We start from the raw sequence: 22,197 nt of genomic DNA, 5'->3' as shown, positions 1-22,197 counted from the left end.
TGAATTTAAGTCTTCCTCATCCGTACACTGATTGGAGGCCCAAAAGTTGAGGGGGTTAGTCAAAGGTCTAAAAAAGGAAAAGAGAGGCCGACCCCGTGGCTCACTCAGGAGAGTGTGGCGCTGGGAGCACAGTGGCGCTCCTGCCGCGGGTTCAGATCCTATATAGGGATGGCCAGTGAGCTCACTGGTTGAGCGTGGTGCGGGCGACACCAAGCCAAGGGTTATGATCCCCATACCAGTCACAAAAAAAAAAAAAAAAAAAAAAAAAGGAAAAGAGAAGAGGGCAAGACCTTTGATGCAGAGGGGGCAGGAGTTGAGGTGGGGAGGGCCACTGCCTCTTGCCCTCTGTTATGATCCCTGAGCTCAAGAAAAGCAGACCTAGCAGAGCAGGACAGATGCCTTTCAGTGGTCTGGCCAGCATGCCTACAGTAGGCTCAGAGCTTCCCTCTCTGTCCCGGCTCCCATCTTCCCTCTCCTGGGAGTTCATGACTCACCCCCCGAGAGACAAGTGTCCCAGGCAGGGTGGCAGACAGAGCCAGGATAAAAAATACAGGATTGGGCTCTGAAAAGGGGCTCTCGGTTATGCAGAAAATGTGGAGTTGCTAGACCATCTAGATAAAACATCCATCAGGGCAGAGGGGAGGCTGTTTCCCCACACAGTCCCCTCTACGTTAGCCAGGAATAGGAGGGGTCTGGAGCAAGAGCTTCCCCCAGAGGCTCCCTACTGTGCTCTTCCTGCCATCAGCATCTCCGCGATGTTATCTTCAGCTTCCTTCACGCTCTGCTCTAGGCAGGTTTTTTTTCTGTAATAGCTTTTAAATTTTTTCTTGTGCTGTTTTCTGTTTCTTTAACAGCTGATTGTGAATTACCTGCTTGGGTGAACAGTAAGCATTCTTCCTACACCTTCACATGTTAATCTCATCTACCAAAGTCATGCTCTCTGTATCTGTCAGATGTGCATGCTTTTTACTCTGTTTAGCTGTTTGGTCTGTACATTGCAAGCTTCACCTTCTGTTGAATGTCAGTAACTTTGGCTTGAAGCTCTGTGAAGGCCTTCTTCAACTCCAGATCCACAGGCGCCATCTTGGTGCACTCTATGCGCCTGAGCAGTGGGAGCCCTCCAGGTTATTTTGAAGAAAGTGCTAGACATACTGTCATGCCATTCATAAATACTTCAGTATGTATCTCTAAAAAATAACTATTTTAAAGTATTTTAAATTTACAGGCAAGCAATAAACAATAAGGTTTGAAAGGGTGTACATAACTTGTTCTTTAACAGACTTTCACCAATGAACTTAGCATTCATTGATGATTCTTGCCAGAATAAATTCTATAATAGTTGTATGCATTAGTCCATGTTCTTCTGTTGCTTGTAACAGAATACCTGTTAATGAAATTTATAAAAAAATATAATTTATTTTTTTAATTATAATGAAATTTAAAATAATGAAATTTATAAAAAAATTAAAAAATGAAATTTATTTCTCGTAGTTTTGAAGTCTGAAGTTCAGGGGGCACATCTGGGGAGGGTCTTCTTGGTGGGGGGCTTGCTGCAGAGCCCCATGGTGACCAGGGCATCACATGGTGATAATGGCAAGAGCGGGGTTTCGCATGCTTCTTCTCTCCTTTTGAAGCTCCTGTTCTACTCCCTGATAACCCAATAAACCATTACCCCACTAATCCATGAGTGGATTAATTCATTCATGAGTACAGAGTCCTCATGATCCAATCATCTCCCAAAGGCACTACCTTTCAAACATCACAGGGTCTGATTTCCCACCCTCTTTTTTTTTTTTTTTTAAGATGACTGGTAAAGGGATCTTAACCCTTGACTTGGTGGTATCAGCACCACGCTCTCCCAAGTGAGCTAACTGTCCATCCCTATATAGGGATCTGAACCTGTGGCCTTGGTGTTATCAGCACCACACTCTCCCAAGTGAGCCACGGGCTGGCCCTTGATTTCCCACCCTCTTAACACCATTCCAATGGGGATTGTATTAGTCTGTTTCTATGGCTTAAAACAAAATACCTGGAACCGGGGGACTTGTAAGAAAACAAAATTTATTGCTTACAGTTCTGGAGGCTGGGAAGTCCATAGTCCAGGGAACACACCTGGTGAGGTGACTCTACAGCAATGCAGGATGTCACATGGTGAGAATGGTGAAGGGGGGAGAGAGAGAGCTCCTCATGCATTCTCCTTTTAAAGCCTTCAGAACTGCACCCATGACCACACCATTAACCTATTAACTTATTTCTCAGTGAATGGATCAATCCATTCACTAGGCTTGGTCCTGACAATCCAATCACCTCTTCAAGGCCCCACCTTTCAATTACCTTAACAGGATTTCCCACCCTCCTGACAGTCACAGTGGTAATAAAGCTCCTAATGCATAAAGCTTGGGGGACACAATTCCATCCTTATGAGGAATCCAGCATCAACGGATTTTGGGGGAACACTCAAACCACAGCAGTTGCAACATGGTGATTTTAAAAATAATTTCTTATTCATTTATGAGGGTACTTTAAAACGTTGGTGTTAAAATAGAATGAAAAGGTGTGAACCTTTCAACGGATTTTTTGAAGCACTCTCACATTAGGCCACATTCAACTGTGAAGAGCTCTCTCTTTTCCTCATCTCTATTACTTTACTCACCCATTGATTCATATTTCTTAGTGTCTGTATGAACTCATGCATTTTATTCAAAGTATTTTAACATTACTGTCATCATTCGTAGTCAGTTCTTTAGTGTTTCTATTCGGGTGACGTTCGTGGCCAGAGACAGTCCACAGCAAACCCTTCTAAGGGCCCTCTCTTGTCTCATGATAGTCTTGACTCACTGGACAGAACTGGTCTGTCTCTTACTTCCCACCTGGTGTTCCTTCTGCCTGGAAAGTTTGTAAGCTGCTCCTCTACCTTTTGTCTCTGACCTTGGTTTAGTTGTCACTTCCTGGTTCCTTCCCAAGCTAACTAGACTACACTGCTGCTTCCCATGCTTGCTACTGGTGCACCCTGCACACCCACAACTGCCTGCTCACCTGCTTTCTCACCTGTGTTATTCGCTTGTCTCCCCAGCATTTTGAAGTCTCTGAGGCAGAACAGATACTTAGTATTTGTTTCACTAATGGGCAAATGAATAGTTCTCAATCATTAGGAATAAACTTTTGAGTAGTGTGGTTAAACCACAAATGAGTTTGCTAACATACAGGTAATTTTCAACAATAATATACACAATGGAGTGAAAGAGTTTATTTGCCACAGAAAACGTCGGGAGAATAAAACAAAACAATGTTCTCAGATAATAGCTGAAACGTAGGCCTTTACTAAGGGAATACAGTCTTTCTTCATTGATGGGTTAAAGGCACCCAAACTTGACGGGAATACACTATCTACCGCATCAGGAGTTAAGTCGCATCAGGAGTTAAGTCGGAGGCTTTCTTCCAAAATGCAGACCTGCCAGCATTTGAATACCGTGAGTAGGAACAACAAAGAGCACAGGCACGCGGACAAGCATGGACACAGTGGCCCAGAAAAGCTTTTCTACAGCCTGCAGTACTTAATATACACAGTGCACGCACGCAGCCCGCTTCACTCTCGCCCTTCCTCTTCCCCACAGACCTAATGAGGGGTGGGTGAAGGTCTTGTTTGTGTGGGAAAGTATTTGCTACTCTAGTCCGGGGTCTTCGCAGCTGTCACTTAAATCGCAGGGGATGTGAAGGACCCTACCAGGGAGCTACTGAGAGCATCGCCCCCAACCCGTGGAGCCGTCGTCCCGGCTCCACGCGAACTGCGGGGCGGCCAGGCCCAGCGCCTCCCGGGGTCGCCGTCCTGGGGGTGGGGGCGGGGCCGAGGCCGGGGTCGTCGCCCTGAGGGGTGGGGGCGGAGCCGGGGTCATTGTCCCGAGGGGGTGGGAGCAGGGCAGGGGTCGTAGTCCCTCCTCGGCGGTGGGGCGGGGCAGGGTCGGAAGTCACCGGCCCCCTCAGGGAGGAGGCCGTCGGGGAGTGCGCCCACGGGTAGAAGTCAGGGAGCCTGACGGCGTGCGTAGGGCTGAGAGGACAGGGCGGACAGGGCGCGCGTCGACCGGAGCGTGCGCGAGGAGGGGCGAGGAGGGGCGAGGAGGGGCGAGGAGGGGCGAGGAGGGGCGAGGAGGGGCGAGGAGGGGCGAGGAGGGGGGAGGAGGGGCGAGGAGGGGGGAGGAGGGGCGAGGAGGGGCGAGGAGGGGGGAGGAGGGGCGAGGAGGGGCGAGGAGGGGCGAGGAGGGGCGTGGTGTGGCGTAGCGTGGCGTGACGGCGTGCGCGCACGCGTCAGTCGCAGGTGCCGCGAGAGGGGTGCACGCGCGGAGAGGTCGAAGAGGCGGCGGGGCGGGCCGGGGCGCCGCGCGCTCCAGTCAGGGTGCTGCGCCGCAGTGACGTACGGCCGTCCCAGGCGCAGAGCGCCAGTCGGCGGGGCGGCGAGTGAGTGCGCGAGGTCAGGGCGCGGGCGCGCGCGGGGCGGGACTTCCGCAGAGCCCGGAAGTCGGAGTTGTGTGTGCTCATGCGAACGGGAAGGAGCGTTGGGGATTCCGAGGGTCGAGTTTGAGGCATTTTCGGTCCCGGACGGGAGACTCGCCGCCGCCGCCGCCAGCCCGCGACGTCCCTACCCCGCGTGCGTCCCGGCCCGGCGCCCCCCGCCGTCTCCCTCCTCGGCCGTGCCGCGTGTGGCGCGGCGCCGGCACCGGGCGCGCCGAGGGCCCGCGGCGGCCGGGCGGGCGGCGGCGCTGACAGGTGAGCGGCCTCAGCCTCCGCCGCCGCCTCCGCCTTGTCACCGGGCCGCCATCTTCCCGGGGACGCGGCCCGCGGCGGGCAGGGCCGTGCGGGGAGGGGTCGGGTGCGGCCGTGGCGGGAGCGCCGGGGCAGGGCCGGGCCAAGCGGGAGGAGCGGGCAGGGCCGCGGTGGGGGTCTGGGTCGGAGAAGGGTCGGGGGGGAGCGGGCCGGGGCCGGGTGGCCGCGTCCGCTCGGTCCGGCCAGGCCCCCCGCGCAGCCCGAGAGCCCGGGCCGGGGTCGCAGGCCACGAGCGTCACTGGGCTGGGGCGGGCGGTCGCCGGGCGCTGTGTGCCACTAGAACCAGGAAGTTGGGGTCCGTGGCTCGGCTCTCTCGGGCGCTCCCGTTCTCCTCTTGGCAGACTCGGGCGGAGGAGCGGGAACCACAGGCTGGGGCCATCCCCACGTTGGTCGCGGGCTGGGATGTGCAGCCCGCGGAGGAGCCGGCCGGGAGGCCCTTGCGCTTGCTTCCCGGGCCCGAGCGGAGCGGCGCTTGGAGCGGTTAAGACTTGAGTGTCGTGGTGTACCGCGGCTTTCCGGGGACGCAGTCTCGCTTCCCTCGTTTTTACGTGATACGGTCCTGAATTGTGGCTGAGGCGAAGCTTGGGGAAGTTGTCAGTAGGAAACGATCTCCTGTGTGGCTTCCGTCTGAGATCCTCTCTCCGGTGCGCAGTCCCTTGTGTTAATGGTGGAGTTGAAGTTTAAGTGTTGAGTAACCGAAAGGACGCGACCCTCGACTGCGCGGTGGAGTTGGTTTGTGAGTGTAAACGCTTCAGGTCCTGTGGTCATGATAGAGATAACTGCGCCCTAAAGGTGAACCTTGGAAGTAACCACCCAAGTTATTTCTCCTTTTGAAAGTTTTTTCTCTTAGGATATTTAGCTGCTTTCTTACTTGCAGTCTTGTTGAATGTTTCAAATGCACTTGAATTAGGTGCTGAGTTCTGTGTAGTTTGCAAAGACCACAAGGTGGGAGAAGAGCGACGCTCACTTTTTCTTTGGTGGCCAGACAGTATGTGCAATGTGCAATTTCCATACTTCTCCAACCTGCCAGGCTTCCCTAATTTGCAGTTAGAGTAATTTACAGAAGTAGAAATGGTTGTGGCTTTTCAGTTTTTTCCTGTGTGTAATGTACTGTAATCAAGCTGTGTGAGAAAGAGTGAAAAACTTTATCAACTTAAGCAAACCTCGGTTAAGCTATTTCTTATACAACTTGAAAGGCAGCAAATTAATAAGTTTATTATTCAGCCATAAATTTTGTTTGTGTACCTTCCCTTTGAGACTTGCATTGGTTAGAAGTACATTTCATCCTGTATTTTGAAAAGTTAGTGTGAGCTGAGTTGGCTTATTTGCATGAAAGAATGACATAGTTTCTCACTCATTAGAAATTATGCTCTTCGTGTCTTGAGTTTTCTCATAGGACTGTTGTAAGACAGGCAGGTAGATGTTGGCTCTTTTTGCTAGATCACATGTATCTGGGCAGAGAAAACAGTTCTGAGGACAGAATGTATATTTGGAGGAAGGAGTGACAGGGTATTTGAAAAAATAGATGATAACATGGGTACAGAAGTTTCCTAGCATTCATTTTACCATGTTCTATAGAAGAGCAGCTGAAATTCAGTGGCAGCAAATTCAGGGAGAAATTTGATTTTACTTAATGTTCCTGGGGATTGCCCTTTTAAAAAAATAAGATTTGTAGGATTTAGAGAATTTATTGAATTTAATGTGATTTCCATAAATACACACAATTTTTGACAAATGTATATTTAAACCCTGTGGAAACAAATATTATAGTCACTTTTTTTTTTTTTTAAGATGACTGGTAAGAGGATCTTAACCCTTGACTTGGTGTTGTCAGCACCACGCTCTCCGAAATGAGCTAACCAGCCATCCCTATGTACGGATCCGAACCCTTTGCCCTGGTGTTATCAGTACCACACTCTCCCAAGTGAGCCACAGGCTGGCTCTGTAGTCACTTGTTTTTATGAAGCAATCTTCACATATCCTAAAACAATGCTAAAAGACTTAAGTGCAGGTTGGGGACATCAAGTTGTTAATGGTAATTACAATAAACAGTCCCTTCAAGTAACTGCAACTACTGTATGTAGATTTTCAACATTATTTACAAGTTTTTGTAGTGATAGACTTGTGGACGTTACCAACCAAGAAGTGGCTGACAGACATCTTTCACTGTTATTCCAGAGTGTCCTGCTGGAATTCATACTTTTCATCAAACTAGTGATAACTAGGATTGTAATCCAGTATTCTAATTTTACTAACATGTTATCTGTTGCTTTGCCACCCATGGATTTGTCACCCCTTTTCCCTTGGGTGATGGAGCCACCAAAGATTACTCAAAGCCTATCTCTTCTGAGCAGTGAGAAGCCCAAAAAAGGAGTTAATCTCCCAGAACCCTCAAGAGAGAGGCATTCCTTCCATTTGGGAAATTAACCCTGAATTGGGGTTCTCTTCCCGCGTTTATTCTCCAGACCAGGAAGTTACAGGAAGAGAATGTAGGTGGGGTTTTTGCTAAGTATAGTTTAACAAGTTTAACAATAGAAGCTGGTAACATTCAGTAAAACAAACAAGGTGATATTCCATCATGCAGTTTGCAAAAAGTTAAGTCAATCCACCAGCAAAAGCTTGATTTTAGCAAACATTCTCTTCTTACAGCAATTTCCCAGTATCTTTACATATTAATCAGTAACCTGTGTCTGTGAGCCAGCAACCTTGCTGTGTTACAATTCTTTATCTTACAACAGAGACTATAGCCTGGGGAAAATTTTCTGTCCTTTGAAAGGTTAACATTTGAAACTGCAAGGCTTTGGAAAATCAGGCCCTGTGAAATACATTTGCTTTATTTATACCCCACATCTCCCCTGTTTTATTTTTTTTAATAGAAAAAGCAAAAGCTATAGATCAGGTTTCACAGTTAAAACAAAAGCATTTAAAGCAAAGTTAGTATCATTTAGCGTGGCAAGTCCTTTTAATTTACTTCAGGTGAGGACTGATGATGTCATCATCTCCAAGCTGTTGCACAGGCATCATTCCGGGTGCTTTGAATTAGGTGTAATTACCAATTGTTGAAACTCTGGAATGGGATTCTGCTCCTTATAATAGTTGATTCTGAGTCCAGAGAGTTTGTTAATGTTCACCTGTCTAGGACATTACCGCTTTCAAAGCATCTAGTCTTGTAAAATTCCTTAATCAATTACAGATCTTTTGTTTAAGAACAGGATGTCTCGTCCAAGTTATGATACCCTCTTTAAGGCTGAGAAAACTTAGAGAACTGCTTTTGTAGAGAAGATGTTATTTCTCCCTTTATGATCAAGGCATTCCTCATAAAAGCATTGATGATCAATATCTTGATTGCAAAGGTCTTATTTTTCTTTGTATAAATCCCACGGTGCTGGGAAGGCTCATCCCCATGTGGTGTTCTGTCCCGTGGGGGGGGGGGGGTTGAACAACAGGATGAAGCAGCAGTTAGGACAAATTAAGGCAACATGAAAGAGGGGTCAGAACTTAGAAGTGAGATAAGCTGTCTTATACCCAAAGTTCTAAATTATATCCTGTTATAAAGAGAGTTAATTTTCATTGAATTTATAAAAATAGCCACATTGTCATAATAATCATAAAGATACCTAAAGTTATTATATTTGGAGGGAATCAAATAGGGAGAAAACAAATGCTTTTATCTCTATTTTAAATGATATTTTACCAAACTGTTGTCAGTTATAGATAGCTTAAGAAAGAGAGAGTTTCCTTAAATTTGGAAAACAAGACATTAAGAAAACCACCAGTGTTTCAAAATAAGGAAATTGTAAAAAGCCATAATTCTTTTTAATTAGTTCACTAATTAACTTTTGTTGTTTTGACCTTTGTGAACAATTTCACAAACCCATCAGTTTCTTCATTAGAATTTTGGAATTTTAGTTTAAAGATACAAACTCAAAGTTTGTCAGGAAACTGTACTTATCAGAGTTTTTTCATGAAATATTTGAAGACATAACATTTTAAAATTATAATTGAGCCAAGATTATGACTGGTAGCATTTACATCAAGACCCAGATTTTCATGAACCTTACAAGACTTTAGAACACATCCATAACACCTTCCATTCTGACAATGCTTTCCCATATAGTCTAATTTATTAAATAAGCCAATTAGTTTTGATAGATCCTTTATATATCCTTTGAGAAGCTCCAGGGCGCTTGGAACTCCTCAAAGTTAGTTTAAGTCAAAATGTTGAGCTTTCAGAATTTGGTTTTGGAAAGTTTTGTCAAATACCAAAAGGCTTAAAACACCTAGTTGAATAAAATCACAAATTAGTACAAAAAGTAAAACCAAAGTGACAAAGGGTTTCAAAGGCAGAGAGCACAAGAACTTATCATGAAATAAGTTTTTTAAACCAATTATCTAAAGGACAAAACCTTTTACAACTTTGTATTAAGAGCAGTTAAGTGAAAAGACCTCTAGTAATCCTATTTGATTAGTAAACCCAGGTGAAGATGTGTGTTGATAAGAACAATTTTATACATTCAGGTTAGTAAATAGGCATCCATTTGTCAAAGCAAACTACAAAAAGCCCAGTGTCAGTTTTAGCTATATTTACCGAATATATATTTATGGTTTCCCAGCCAAAAACTTGGTGTATTAGATCTATACCCTTATCAGTTAATGTTATCTAGGGCCTGGCCTATGAGATATTGGGCATAGGTCCTTTTTTGCTAGCCATTTTGGGTCCCAGGTTTCCACGTGGTATTTAGAGCCAAGTGGAATCCAGAGAGGCAGAGAGCAGTATTCACAATATTCACAAAGATAATGTCTAAAAGATGTTGTTTCTCCCAGCAGGCCAGGAGGCAGAGCTGAGATAACAAGGAGACATATTGACCTAGAGACAAATTTAGGTAAAAGGTTTAAATCAGATTTTCAAAATATATTTATCAAAACTTTAGAAAATTAAAGTCACGTGAACTTGAAAAGTATACTCATTTATTTAATGAGTGTGCATTAATTATAAGCCAAGTTGATACCATGTAGACAACACCAATACATATATAGACATGAACATGTAGACATAACATATAGCTTACATATACATATATGCAGACATAAACAAGAACAAATAAGGATCTTATAGGTTTTGTTTAAAATGTAACAAAAGAACTCACTAGTATAAAGGACAGTCAGGTTTAGATTGTGTTTTTTTAAAAGACTTATCGGTGAGGCCTCACCCTGTTTTTTTTTTTTATTTATTTTTTATTTTTATTTTTTTAAAGATGACGGGTAAGGGGATCTTAACCCTTGACTTGGTGTTGTCAGCACCACGCTCAGCCAGTGAGCTAACCGGCCATCCCTATATGGGATCCGAACCCGGGGCCTTGGGGTTCTCAACACCGCACTCTCCCGAGTGAGCCACGGGCCCGGCCCCTCACCCTGTTTTAAAGAAAGCAAGGTAATGAATTTACATTGTAATGCAAAGTATGCAAGCCTTTTCAAGAAGATGCAGAGAAGATTTTCTTCTTTTTAAGGAAATAAAATAGAATTCTACCATAGGATTTTGTGAAGAAATACATAGATGAGCCTAGAAGAAAATTTAGAAGTCTGTTTAAGATAACCAGCTGGATGCCAGAAAATTTGAGACCGTCTAGTTTTTGTTTCTCAAATGAGTTACTGAGCTTAAGGGCTGAGCTATTGAAAGCTATTTGATTGTTGAGGTTTTTTTAATTTACCCTGGGTCAATTTGGAACTTGTTGTCATTAGTTTCATTATGGTGGGCTCATGTAGGTCAGAGTGGAGGTGGTGGTTGGCACCATCATCACTAGTGGTCTAATGTGTACCATCCCCAGTGAGGTGGATTGAGGTGTGATGGCGAGGTGCTGAGATTTTGGGATTAGGTTTAATTCCTCATCTGGCTTAGGGTTCCACATAAGGTTTGACATCCTTAGCAAGAATCCATAGCAGGCCTGTGGGTGAAAGAACAGATGCATACCCTCTCCCCCATGTTGACAATTCAACAGGTCTCAACCATTATGGTACCATCGGCAGGTGGTGGAATAAAACCAAGGGTTTGGGTCTCTTTTTAAGAGGTATAAAGTGTCGCGCTGTAGCTGTTAATTTTTGAGAGTTACAATTTTAACAATTTAGTGTAAACAGAGCTGGAAAGACCTGTTTATGAGGGGCCATTCCTATATCTATATTACATCTCCTTTGTTTACTTATTTGATATTTAAGAAGGCCGTTAGCTCTTTCAACAATTGCCTGGCCAGTGGGGTTAAATGGGATTCCTGTGACATGTTTAATGTTCCAGTTGTCACAGAATACTTGAAAGACTTTGGAGGTGTATGCCTGTCCATTTGTTCTAATTTGATTTGGAATCCCCATGGTGGCAAAGGCAGAAAGGCAGTGCTTTTTTTAAAACATGTTCAGCAGTTTCTCCTGTTTGGGCAGTGGCATGAATAGGTATCAACAGTAACAGGTAAATATTTAAGACATCCAAAAGGAGCATAATGAGTGACATCCATTTGCCAGATTTCATTACCTTTTATTCCTCGAGGATTAACTTCTCCAGGGAAATTAGACTTAGAAAACGTTTTCTCTGACAATCAGGACAAGCACGAACAATATCTTGAGCTTGCCTGTAAGAGTTCTGATGCACATTAGCCAAAGCTTGTGCACCCTGATGAAAAAACTGATGAGAATCAATAGCTTTCTGTAAAACATTATTATACGTAACAAAGTGATCAGCGATATCATTTCCAATTGATAAAGGGCCAGGAAGACCAGGATTAATAATATCAGGATCATATCCAGTCAGTACTTGACAACAGTGTCTTCCCTAGTGAGTAAATGAATACGTTGTTCTAATTTAGTATATTATTTCTTTTTTTGTTGATGGGGTAAGAAAATCCATTCAGTGACTCCTATTTGAGGAAGAAATTGGCAAAGCAAACCTGTGGGACTATGTGGAGTGTTTCAAACAATGAAGTGAGTGACTTGAGATTTAATAACACGTGTTAATTGTCTGGAATGTAAAAGGGATTCCATCTGTTTTAATTTTAATTTTGCTTCTTCAGATAAGTAACAAGGCGAGGACAGATCAGGGTCTCCCGTCAAGGTATTAAACAAATGTTGTAATTGATAAGTAGGAATGCCCATAGAAGGGCGGAGCCAGTTAATGTGGCCAAGTAATTTTTGTGAGTCATTTAGATTAAATTTTCCTGAATATGGAAAGGTGTATTTTGTGGCCGTGTATTTCTCTGAGTATTTAAAAATACCAGGTATTTCCAAGGCTCCTTTTCTTGAATTTTATCTGGAGCTATTTGTAAACCAGCATTATTAACTTGTGTGATAAAATGTAAATAAACTTGTGATAACAATTCTGGATTGTCATGAGCATTGTCAATTTGTCTAGTTATAGCATCTTGAAGATGATTAATAAAATCTACATAAGGCTCAGTGGGTCCTTGTCTAACAGTAGCAAAAGATTTAGTGGGAATACTTGTTTCAGGAACTTTGTTCCAGGCCTTTACAGTTGCACAAGTTGTTTGGTCAAGGACTTGTTGAGGAAGCAAGGCCTGTGTCTGAGTTGTATAAAATCTCCTTCCCTAAATAACATGTCCGTACTAATTTGAACCTCATTTCGTAAATTTTCAAGTGAAATGGCACATACGGCTTCCCAATATTCTTGTAGCCATACAGTATATTGAGCAGGAGTTAAAACAGTTTTTCCAAGTGTTTTCCAGTCCCATTAGACCCATTAGCAATTGATTCTAAGTATTCCTTAGTAAAATCACTATGTAAGCTATTTTCTGTTATGCTCTTTTTAAATCTTTCAAACAAGGAGAATGGGAGGTTTTCATGTCTCAACTGAGTCCCAGTTCTTACAACAGAAAAGACATGATGAGCATCAACTCCCATGTTATGTCCTTCTTTAAGACAGGACTCCATCAAGGGAATAAATGAATTGTTTGCCTCCAAAGGTGGAGGTGCAGGGAGAGGAGGCGGCAATGATTGTTTTTCATCCTCTTTAATGGCATAAACACATTTTTTCCTTTTGTTTAAAGTCCTGAATAATTTTTAAAGCGATTCAACATAATTTCCAAACTGCTATAAATAATAATCATCTAGTTAGATGATGGTTGGTTACTTTATAACCTACTTCCTTAAGGAGACATAGAAGGACTGAACTATGTTGAACTTCCCTCTTAGATAGTAAACTACCCACAATTGCAAGAGTAGATAGAAACATTGAGAGAGTAAGAAAGCAAAACTTCTGGGCAAAGCCCTAGCCAGACACTGCAGCAGGCGTGTAATCGCTTAATCAAAATCCACCTCTGTGATCCCCCTTACCGGGATTTCCCTTTAGACGGGATGAGTAGATGTCCTCTTCCTTTTTCCCCTTTTTACTGGGACTTCCCTTTTGATGGGATGAGTAGCGGGTGTCCTTTTTCTTTTCCCCCTTTTTGTCGGGGCCTCCCTTTTGTTGGGATGAGTGGTGGACATCTTTTTTCTTTTTCCTCCTTTTGTTGGGGCCTCCCCTTTGTCGGGATGAGTGGCAGACATCCTTTTATTTTCCTTTCCAAGGCTTGGCAGGTTGGTCTCCAATCCGTGGACCCAGAATTTGTCACGTCAGGGTCACCATTTGTTGCTTTGCCTCCCATGGATTGGTCACCCCTTTTCCCCTGGGTGATGGAGCTGCCAAGATTACTCAAAGCCCATCTCTTCTGAGCAGTGAGAAGCCCAAAAAAGGAGTTAATCTCCCAGAACCCTCAAGAGAGAGGCATTCCTTCCATTTGGGAAATTAACCCTGAATTGGGGTTCTCTTCCCGCATTTATTTTCTAGACCAGGAAGTTACAGGAAGAGAATGTAGGTGGGGTTTTTGCTAAGTATAGTTTAACAAGTTTAACAATAGAAGCTGGTAACATTCAGTAAAACAAACAAGGTGATATTCCATCATGCAGTTTGCAAAAAGTTAAGTCAGTCCACCAACGAAAGCTTGATTTTAGCAAACATTCTCTTCTTACAGCAATTTCCCAGTATCTTTACATATCAGTCAGTAACCTGTGTCTGTGAGCCAGCAACCTTGCTGTGTTACAATTCTTTATCTTACAACAGAGACTATAGCCTGGGAAAAATTTTCTGTCCTTTGCAAGGTTAACATTTGAAACTGCAAGGCTTTGGAAAACCAGGCCCTGTGAAATACATTTGCTTTATTTATACTCCACAGTTATCTTTGTGATGGTCTCCTGAGGTTGTTAAAAAAAAATCTGTAGAGATATGTTACTTTAAATTCCATATGTTCTTATCGCAATATTAAAGTCAGAAGTTTTAAATATAATTTCATAATGCATATGTACTTTTCCAGATTTTTCTGAGATTTTTTTTTTTTAATTTCGTTTTGTCGATATACAATGTGGTTGATTATTGTGGCCCATTACCGAAACCTCCCTCCCTCCTTCCTCCCTCCTCCCTCCTCCTTCTCCTCCCTCCCACCCAACAGTGTCCTTTCTGTTTGCTTGTCGTATCAGCTTCAAGGAATTGTAGTTGTTATGTCTTCTTCCCCCCCCCCCCCCGGTTTTGTGTGTGTGTGTGTCTGTGTGAATTTATTTATTTATTTTTAGCTCCGACCAATAAGTGAGAACATGTGATATTTCTCTTTCTGTGCCTGATATTTCTCTTCACTTAATATAATTCTCTCAAGGTCCATCCATGTTGTTGCAAATGGCAGTATTTCATTCGTTTTTATAGCTGAGTAGTATTCCATTGTGTAGATATACCACATTTTCCGTATCCATTCATCCGATGATGGACATTTGGGCTGGTTCCAACTCTTGGCTATTGCAAAGAGTGCTGCGATGAACATTGGGGAACAGGTATACCTTTGACTTGATGATTTCCATTCCTCTGGGTGTATTTGCAGCAGTGGGATAGGTAGGTCATATGGTAGATCTATCTGCAATTGTTTGAGGAACCTCCATACCATTTTCCATAGAGGCTGCACCATTTTGCAGTCCCACCAACAATGTATGAGAGTTCCTTTTTCTCCGCAACCTTGCCAGCATTTATCGTTCAGAGTCTTTTGGATTTTAGCCATCCTAACTGGGGTGAGATGGTATCTCAGTGTAGTTTTGATTTGCATTTCCCAGATGCTGAGTGATGTTGAGCATTTTTTCATATGTCTGTTGGCCATTTGTATATCTTCCTTAGAGAAATGCCTACTTAGCTCTTTTGCCCATTTTTTAATTGGGTTGCTTGTTTTTTTCTTGTAAAGCTGTTTGAGTTCCTTGTATATTCTGGATATTAATCCTTTGTCAGATGTATATTTTGCAAATATTTTCTCCCACTCTGTTGGTTGTCTTTTAACTCTGTTAATTATTTCTTTTGCTGTGCAGAAGCTCTTCTGAGATTTAAGGATCTTCTTTTCAGAAAAGATAAATGCAAGAAAAACTCAGTCTATTCTTGTAATTTCTCCTATAAAGGCATCAAAACAACTTTTTTCTAATGGGGAAAAGAAAACATGAGCATTGAAATTGTGTATACAGAAAATACATTGGTAAAAACAGACACTGCTGCAGGGATTTGCTTGCTTGTGCCCTATTGTAGAACTTTATTCATGTGAAGAGTTCTTCTTTCTCTGTAAGAGCTCATTTTAGAGCATGCAGAAAGGAGACACTATCTTCTGAGAGAGTTAAGCTCACCAGCCCTGAGTTGAGTTTAGTTCATGTTAAACATTTTTGCTCTTACTTGTTAATACTTGTTGATATCTTTGGAGCTACTCTACTTCTTCTGGAGTTACCTTGATTATAAAATGAATTTTTTTATTAGATCATGGAATCATAAGTTAGAAAGCCGTTAGGTTCTCTTATTAAGAGGAGGAAAATAAATTTCAACTGGAAATTTTTCCCTCTAACATATCAGTGCTTTTATTTTTCCTTTGTGTAATTGTCTTCCTTGGGAACAGGGGAATTTGTTAACTCAGTTGTGTCTCCTTTCCTTCTTTTCCTTGCTCATTCCCCTCTCCCCCATACCTTTTGTCCCTTCAATGCCTTTATAAACTCTGTCTTTTCACCATTTTTCTGATGAAGCTGTCGTGGCTGTTTCAGTCATGAGGATTTGCAGTTGGGTGATGCCGCTGATTTTACATCTTCGATAGTCTTGTTCTTTCTTTCCTGTCAGCCCTACTGCCCCTGCTAGTGAGACCTGGGCTGTAGAGTGCATTGTAATACTGAAAGTATTATATGTTTAACACAAATGTGAAAGCATGCTACTTAATTTTTTAGGGGGAGTTTGATAATCAGTGAGACAAGACTTAGTCTTCAGTTCTTTATGAAGTCTGATGTACGTAAGTTTTGGCTTAAAATTGATTAAATTAGGATGGTTTTTGTTTGCCTGATAAGAATAAAATACACTTTTACTTACGCAAGTCATTTTAGTCATACTATAGCCAGAGGTTGCTTTAAAGGCCTTGTTTGCTTGCTTGGCCTGGTGTAGGAACTCAGTCAGGACTGCCCCAGGTGGCCTCCACCCCTAGTCTCCTTCATCCCCAGCCCTCCTTTCAGGCTGGACCTACCCTCCCTCTTCTCCCGGAACCGTGGTGTTGCAGACGCTGTTGACTTTGCTCTTGGTGGTTTCTTTGCCTGAAATTGAATGTCCCCTTCCTTTTTAAAATTTTACTTTTACTTAGCTGCTTAACCCATCTTTAAAACGGCATTTCAGGAGCCCTTCAGGAATGCTTGCCTTAATTTCTGAGGGTATGCTGAGTGTTTCTGTTTCCATAGCACCCTGAGTGTAACAGTGTGTTTGTTGTTCAGCACATGGTTAAGGTAAGCTCCTTGTGGGTCAGATCTTCTTTTTATGCTTATAAGCTCTTTGCCCAGCCCAGGGCATAATACACGGTAGAAGTTTAGTAAAATTAAACTAGAGGGGTAAAAGCATGCCTAAAGACATTTCCCATCTCAGTTTTTCTTTTCTTTTTTTTTTTTTTTAAAGGCGACCGGTAGGGGGATCTTAACCCTTGACTTGGTGTTGTCAGCACCACGCTCACCCAGTGAGCTAACCGGCCATCCCTATATGGGATCCAAACCCACGGCCTTGGTGTTATCAGCACCACACTCTCCCGAGTGAGCCATGGGCCGGCCCCTCCCATCTCAGTTTTAGAGATGTTTTAGGGAAACTGTTTGCTGATCATGTGTCTGCTGCATGCTTCCACAAACAATTGTGAAGGTCTTCACTCAAACAGCAAACAGTAAGACCTATCTTCTAGTGCATGCAGTTATGTTTACAGAGTTTTAGCTGATTTCATAGCTACGTAAGGCATAAAAGTTTTAGGTGGAATAACTTAACTACATGATCTCCAGATTTACTGTTTCTCAGTTTTTAAAAATGTACCCCCTTTTGATAGCCATAAAAATGTCTTGCCTTCTTTATTTTGCTTTAAAGTTAAAACAAATTGTGTTAACCCAAAACAAAGCAATTACAATACTGGAAATGTATTTTTAAACTTCATTGGGTGTTTCCATTTCTTACTCATTGTTAATCATTGCTCCAGGGCCTGGCACGAAGGAAGTGCACTGAGAGGGAAGGAAAGGTTTCTTCCTTTCCATGGCAGGTATTTTTGACCAGTCAGACTCTACGGACACAAAGATGACAGACAGCTGAACTTCTTTATAAGGCTTGTAGTCAAGGAGGAATTAGGAAAGTGCATTGTTCTATTTAAAGTCACGTAGACTGGTGTTTTGACGCTGATGGCGCTCAGCTCCATGCTTCCTTGGGTGATCCCTTTACAAGTCACATTTATTACGGAGTTTCCTGACCCAGCATCTCCTTATCTCCCTTCCCTGCTTTATTTTTATTCAAAGTACTTATGACATTGTACCATAATTTACCTTTGTGTGGTGTATCTTCTCATACTTAAATATGATCTCTGTGGGGTCAGGGATCATGTCTGTTTTTTCGTTGATATCGGCCAATACCTTAGAACAGTACCTGGTACATAGTATGCACTAAATACTTGACGAATAAATCCCAAGTGAACAAAAAGGATATGGTGAGCAGGAAGGATAAATTGCCCTCTTTTTGGAGCTTGCTGTCCAATGAGCAGGTACACAACCACATAATCAAGTATGAAAGCACAGTGTCCTGAGAAGTCACAGGTGTGTACCTGGAGGGACCAGGGAGGCTTCCTGAGGAAGTGGTGGTGGTGCTGAGACTGGCAGGGGGCAGGGTGGGCTGAGAGAATAGCCTTCTCAGCAGAGGAGGTGCAGGGTGTAGTGACTCAGGGGGCAGGAGCTAACGTAAACAGGCTGAGTGAGGGAAAGTGGCTGGGAGAGGTAGGCAGGGAGGTCCTGTGCAGGCTGAGAATTTTGCTCTTGATTCTAGAATAGTGGGAAGCAGTTGGGGGGTTTTATATGATCAGGATTGCCTTTTTTACGGAGAGTGGTCTGGAGGAGGCTGGAGTGGGGTGCCCGGACGAGTGTTACTTCGTGCAGTGTAAAGAGCCCTCTTCCTTCTGGTTACACTTCTTTCATTGTGTTGGAAGAGGCCAAGCCCCAGTCTAAACGAAGGATAGCTTTAATTTATATTACACATAATCACGTATGTTTTAAAATGTTTTTAAGCTATTCCATAAATCTGCTAGCACTTGTCAGTTGTTTAAAGAGTATTTGTTATTTCAGATTTTATTAAGGCACACTAACGGAATCCTTTTTTAGGAAAGTCTCTGAAAAATGGGAACTTTTTGTCTTTACATTTCAAAAAGCTTTGTTTTTATTGTCAGTGCCCAAAATGTAGGAATGAAAACCTAGTGGCCAATTTGCTATAGATTTACAAGTTGCTGCAGTGGTTGTTCTCTCTGTGAACATGAACATTCTCTTTTCAAAAAATACCAAGTCTTTAAAGACCTGTTCTTTAAAGACTTCATACTTTTCTGAATGTTTTTTTTTTTCTCTTTGTTAATTACATTATATCTTTGTATTCCATCGTTGAGATTTTATCATCTGTGTAATTTTTGCCTTACCGGTCCAGTTGAATGCCATATGTGTGTGTGTGTTTTTCCACACAAACTGTATATGGTCCTGGTAATCCATTGCTGCCTGGCTTATCAGAATACCAGTAATCTTTAGGAAACGTGCAGAGTTGGTTTTTGTTTTGTTTTATTTTTTTACTGGATTCATAAAGAGGTAAAGTTTAGTCTGGCTGGAGAATAATCCCTTCTTCCTGAGAGGCAATACCAGACTCTCCACCTGGTAAGGTGTCCGTAGATTACTTTTCCAAAGGAAAAGGCACTGTGGTCAGCAGGATTCAAACCTGCTCAGGGAAGACCCAGTAAATTTCTTCTAATTCATCCCCTTAACCACTCCGCCTGACTGTGTAACCAACAACCTTTAAAAGTAGACTTGAAGTCCCTATGGAAAGTTACCTTTTCAAAATGTAGACATTCAGAAAGGTAAAAGCATTTTCTCTTGTGTTAAAAGGTAAATACATTTCAACAGAATGGATAACATGTTGGTTGTCATTTAGTGTGTTTCTTGAGTACTGTTTGTGCAGAAACTTAATGTGAAAGTCTTTTTGGATGAAACTGTGGCTTGATTAAAAGTTCCACATTCCTCTGTGGTTAATATCGGTACCTCCAGTGATTCTTGTTATCAGGTTGCCCTTCAACAGGTCACTGAGAGTACAGGCCATTGTGCAGATGAGTAACTGATGAATCAGCAGTACCTGCTTTTTCACATCTTCACTGTCTAAGGAGGAGGGCCAGAAGTGCAGAGCAGAGGACGACATGCAGGAAGCTGTAGCTCCAGTGGTTGCAGTGTGTGCCCATGTCCTTTTGTCTGTCGTGGCTCTTCCCATTTCTTTGTATACATTGATGAATTTCATCTATTCTGCTGAAATCATTCCTCAGCGCTCAGTGCAGGAGAGATAAACTTGAGCCTGAAAGGAACAGAGGTAGAAAATACTCAAGAGTTGCCAAATAAAACTGTGGATGCATTCAGGCGCATAGAATTTAAAAGCCTTCATGACCTGGTGAAATTCCAGTTAAGAGTAAACTTTCCCTGCAGAGTGCCTTGAATTCTAAATGACTGTAAGTTTTAGTATCTTTGAGTCAAGCCCTAGGAGACCCTTGGCATACTATCTTAAGTTCAGGATATTGAAAGTGTGTTTGTCATTGTGATTAAGTTTTTTATAAACACGTGAGGTTACGTAATGTCACAGTCCACTCCAGGTCTTCACATACCAGACACACAACTCAAAAGACCCTGGCAAATTACTAGAATCCTTTTCAGTCATTAATAATTAGTCCAGTCCATTGTACTATATGAAAATGTCTCCCAGGGCGAGGCCACTCAGTTTTGCAGGCTTTCATTCAATGTTGACAGGTTCCAAAAGCAGGCGTGGTCTTGGCAAACACAGCTTAACCCTTTCAGGCATCTGGTATAATTGAGCTAAGAGGTGATGTCATCTCTTGCTCTGAGCCTCCTTTGAGTTGTTAATGTAGTATTAGATTTTCCTCAGTTCATAACCCTGTGATTCATTCCTTTATCCCCAGCTTACTATTTTTCCATTTCTTCGTTTATACCCACACGTTTCCGCCTTAGGAAGGGACGTTAGGTTTGGCTACTGCACTCGTCTAGATTGCAGGCAGCAGTACTAGTATGGCAAGGGCTTCCCCCTCAGTCCACTCCCATTTGGATAGGGTAAGGTTACATAGGTGCAGAATTAGTGGCGATTTTTATCATCTGGCAGTGTAGCTGCATTTACTGTTAACTCCAATTTTGCCAGATTGGAGTGAAGCACAAACCACCCATCAGGCCCTTAGAAATTCAGATGTAATGTTTAAAAACATAGTTATGGTTTCTTGCTTAGGAATCACCCCTGCTTTTAACACTTGCAAAGCCCTGGTTCTAGGACCACTGCATAAGGTAGGGAGAAAATTGTTGAGGTGACGTGGAGAAGAAAGAAAAAAAAAGGATCAAGAATTGACCAGCATCCTCCCCTGCCCCCTGTTCCTCAGATCCATCCAAAGAACAGAGGAAAATCTAGTGGGGACACTCCTTGAGTCCCACTCATGCTGAATGTGAGCACACACTTGTCAAGGCCAGCCTTCCATGCTTTTATCTCCCCCCGTTTGACAGCTGATGTTTTCATTGCCCATTGCACTTCTCTGTCAAACTGTTACTTTGAGGAGGATATCTCTCTGCCCATTTTTAGACATTATGGGCTGGGCAGTGTATTCTTTCGTCTCAAGAGGTGATGGTTGGCTATCCAGATCCATGTGATATCTTCTGATATTTCTGCAGCACTCGTGCATTTGCATTTTCTGCTGGCTAAGCAAAGCCCAGTCTAGAATTCTTGTCAAGACCCACTCGTAGCCCCCCAGGGCTACCAGCATCAGTCTCACTTACCAGCTGTGTTCAGGGCCTTCCCACTGGAGAACCTGCCCCATAGCCATCAGCAGTCTGTGTCTCTCTTGCTGGCAGACAGAGCAGTTCTTACTGGCGTGATGTGCCTGAGAGGGTGCAGGAGGAGCATGTCTAGATCCAGCCCATCTTTGCACTCCTGCACCCCCCATGTCCACTCATGTCGTAGACTCAGTTGGCCACCTCAAGGGAGCACATGGGTACAGCTGCTTGTCAGTCTGGTCACCTGAGACTGGATGACAGTTCCGAATGTCATCAACATGTCCTACTATAATGCACCCCTCAGATTCTCACAGGGCTTTGCCCCATAAGGACATCCTTTTAGTAGGCCAGATTTTCATTGCTCTCTGCCTGACCATGTGGCCAGGCAACTGGCCACTGCCCATGAGGCAGTAAAAACCAGCACAGGAACTTTTACCACTGTTCAGTTCTTCACCATGCAGTTCAGCCCCCTGAGCTGATTCGTTTTTACCTACTAACACAGTGGAGCCCTTACAAACATGATGTTGTCTGTTTACCTTGGAACTGCCATCCACAAACCCAGCAGCTCTGCGTTGGTCATTTGAGAGCTGTTTACAGAGCAGTGTCCAAGTGTCTATGGATATAAAAACAAAAGCCAAAGTGTTTTTTCTATTTTCTCTCTTCACAACATCCAATACAGAAGACTTCTGTGACCTCTGGTCATCAAGAAGTGTGTGGGACTTCTCCCCACCAACAACCAGTTAATCAGTTCTGCAGCAGACACCAGCTGGTGCCCTCCAATTCGATTCAGACACGATCTACCTGGAAATTGTGTCAGGTCACACAGATTGATGGCTGGGTACCCAAGACTGCTCCAGGGAGTTGGAAGAAGGGAGACTGTTTAGGAGGCTCGGTTAGTAATTCAGTTCAGAGATGATGGTTTTCTTTTCTTTTTTTTTTTTTTTTTTTTAAAGATGACCAGTAAGGGGATCTTAACCCTTGACTTGGTGTTGTCAGCACCAC

General features: G+C 43.2%; 1 protein-coding gene and 1 pseudogene across 1 annotated transcript in view; one reads left to right on the top strand and one right to left on the bottom strand.

Moving 5' to 3' along the window:
- Positions 1-721: 721 nt before the first annotated feature.
- LOC134381047 (prefoldin subunit 1-like) lies at positions 722-1,083 on the bottom strand (annotated as a pseudogene).
- A 3,618-nt stretch (positions 1,084-4,701) lies between these two features.
- LARP4B (La ribonucleoprotein 4B) overlaps positions 4,702-22,197 on the top strand; it is a 101,934-nt gene continuing 84,438 nt past the window's right edge. The window contains exon 1 of the mRNA XM_063099080.1: positions 4,702-4,761. The gene's annotated coding sequence lies outside the window, so the exon portion shown is untranslated. The remainder of the gene's footprint in view (positions 4,762-22,197) is intronic.

This window comes from Cynocephalus volans, chromosome 6 (assembly GCF_027409185.1).
Source record: "Cynocephalus volans isolate mCynVol1 chromosome 6, mCynVol1.pri, whole genome shotgun sequence".
NCBI classification, from domain to species: Eukaryota; Metazoa; Chordata; class Mammalia; order Dermoptera; family Cynocephalidae; genus Cynocephalus; species Cynocephalus volans.
This window is presented reverse-complemented; position numbering and strand designations above follow the sequence as displayed.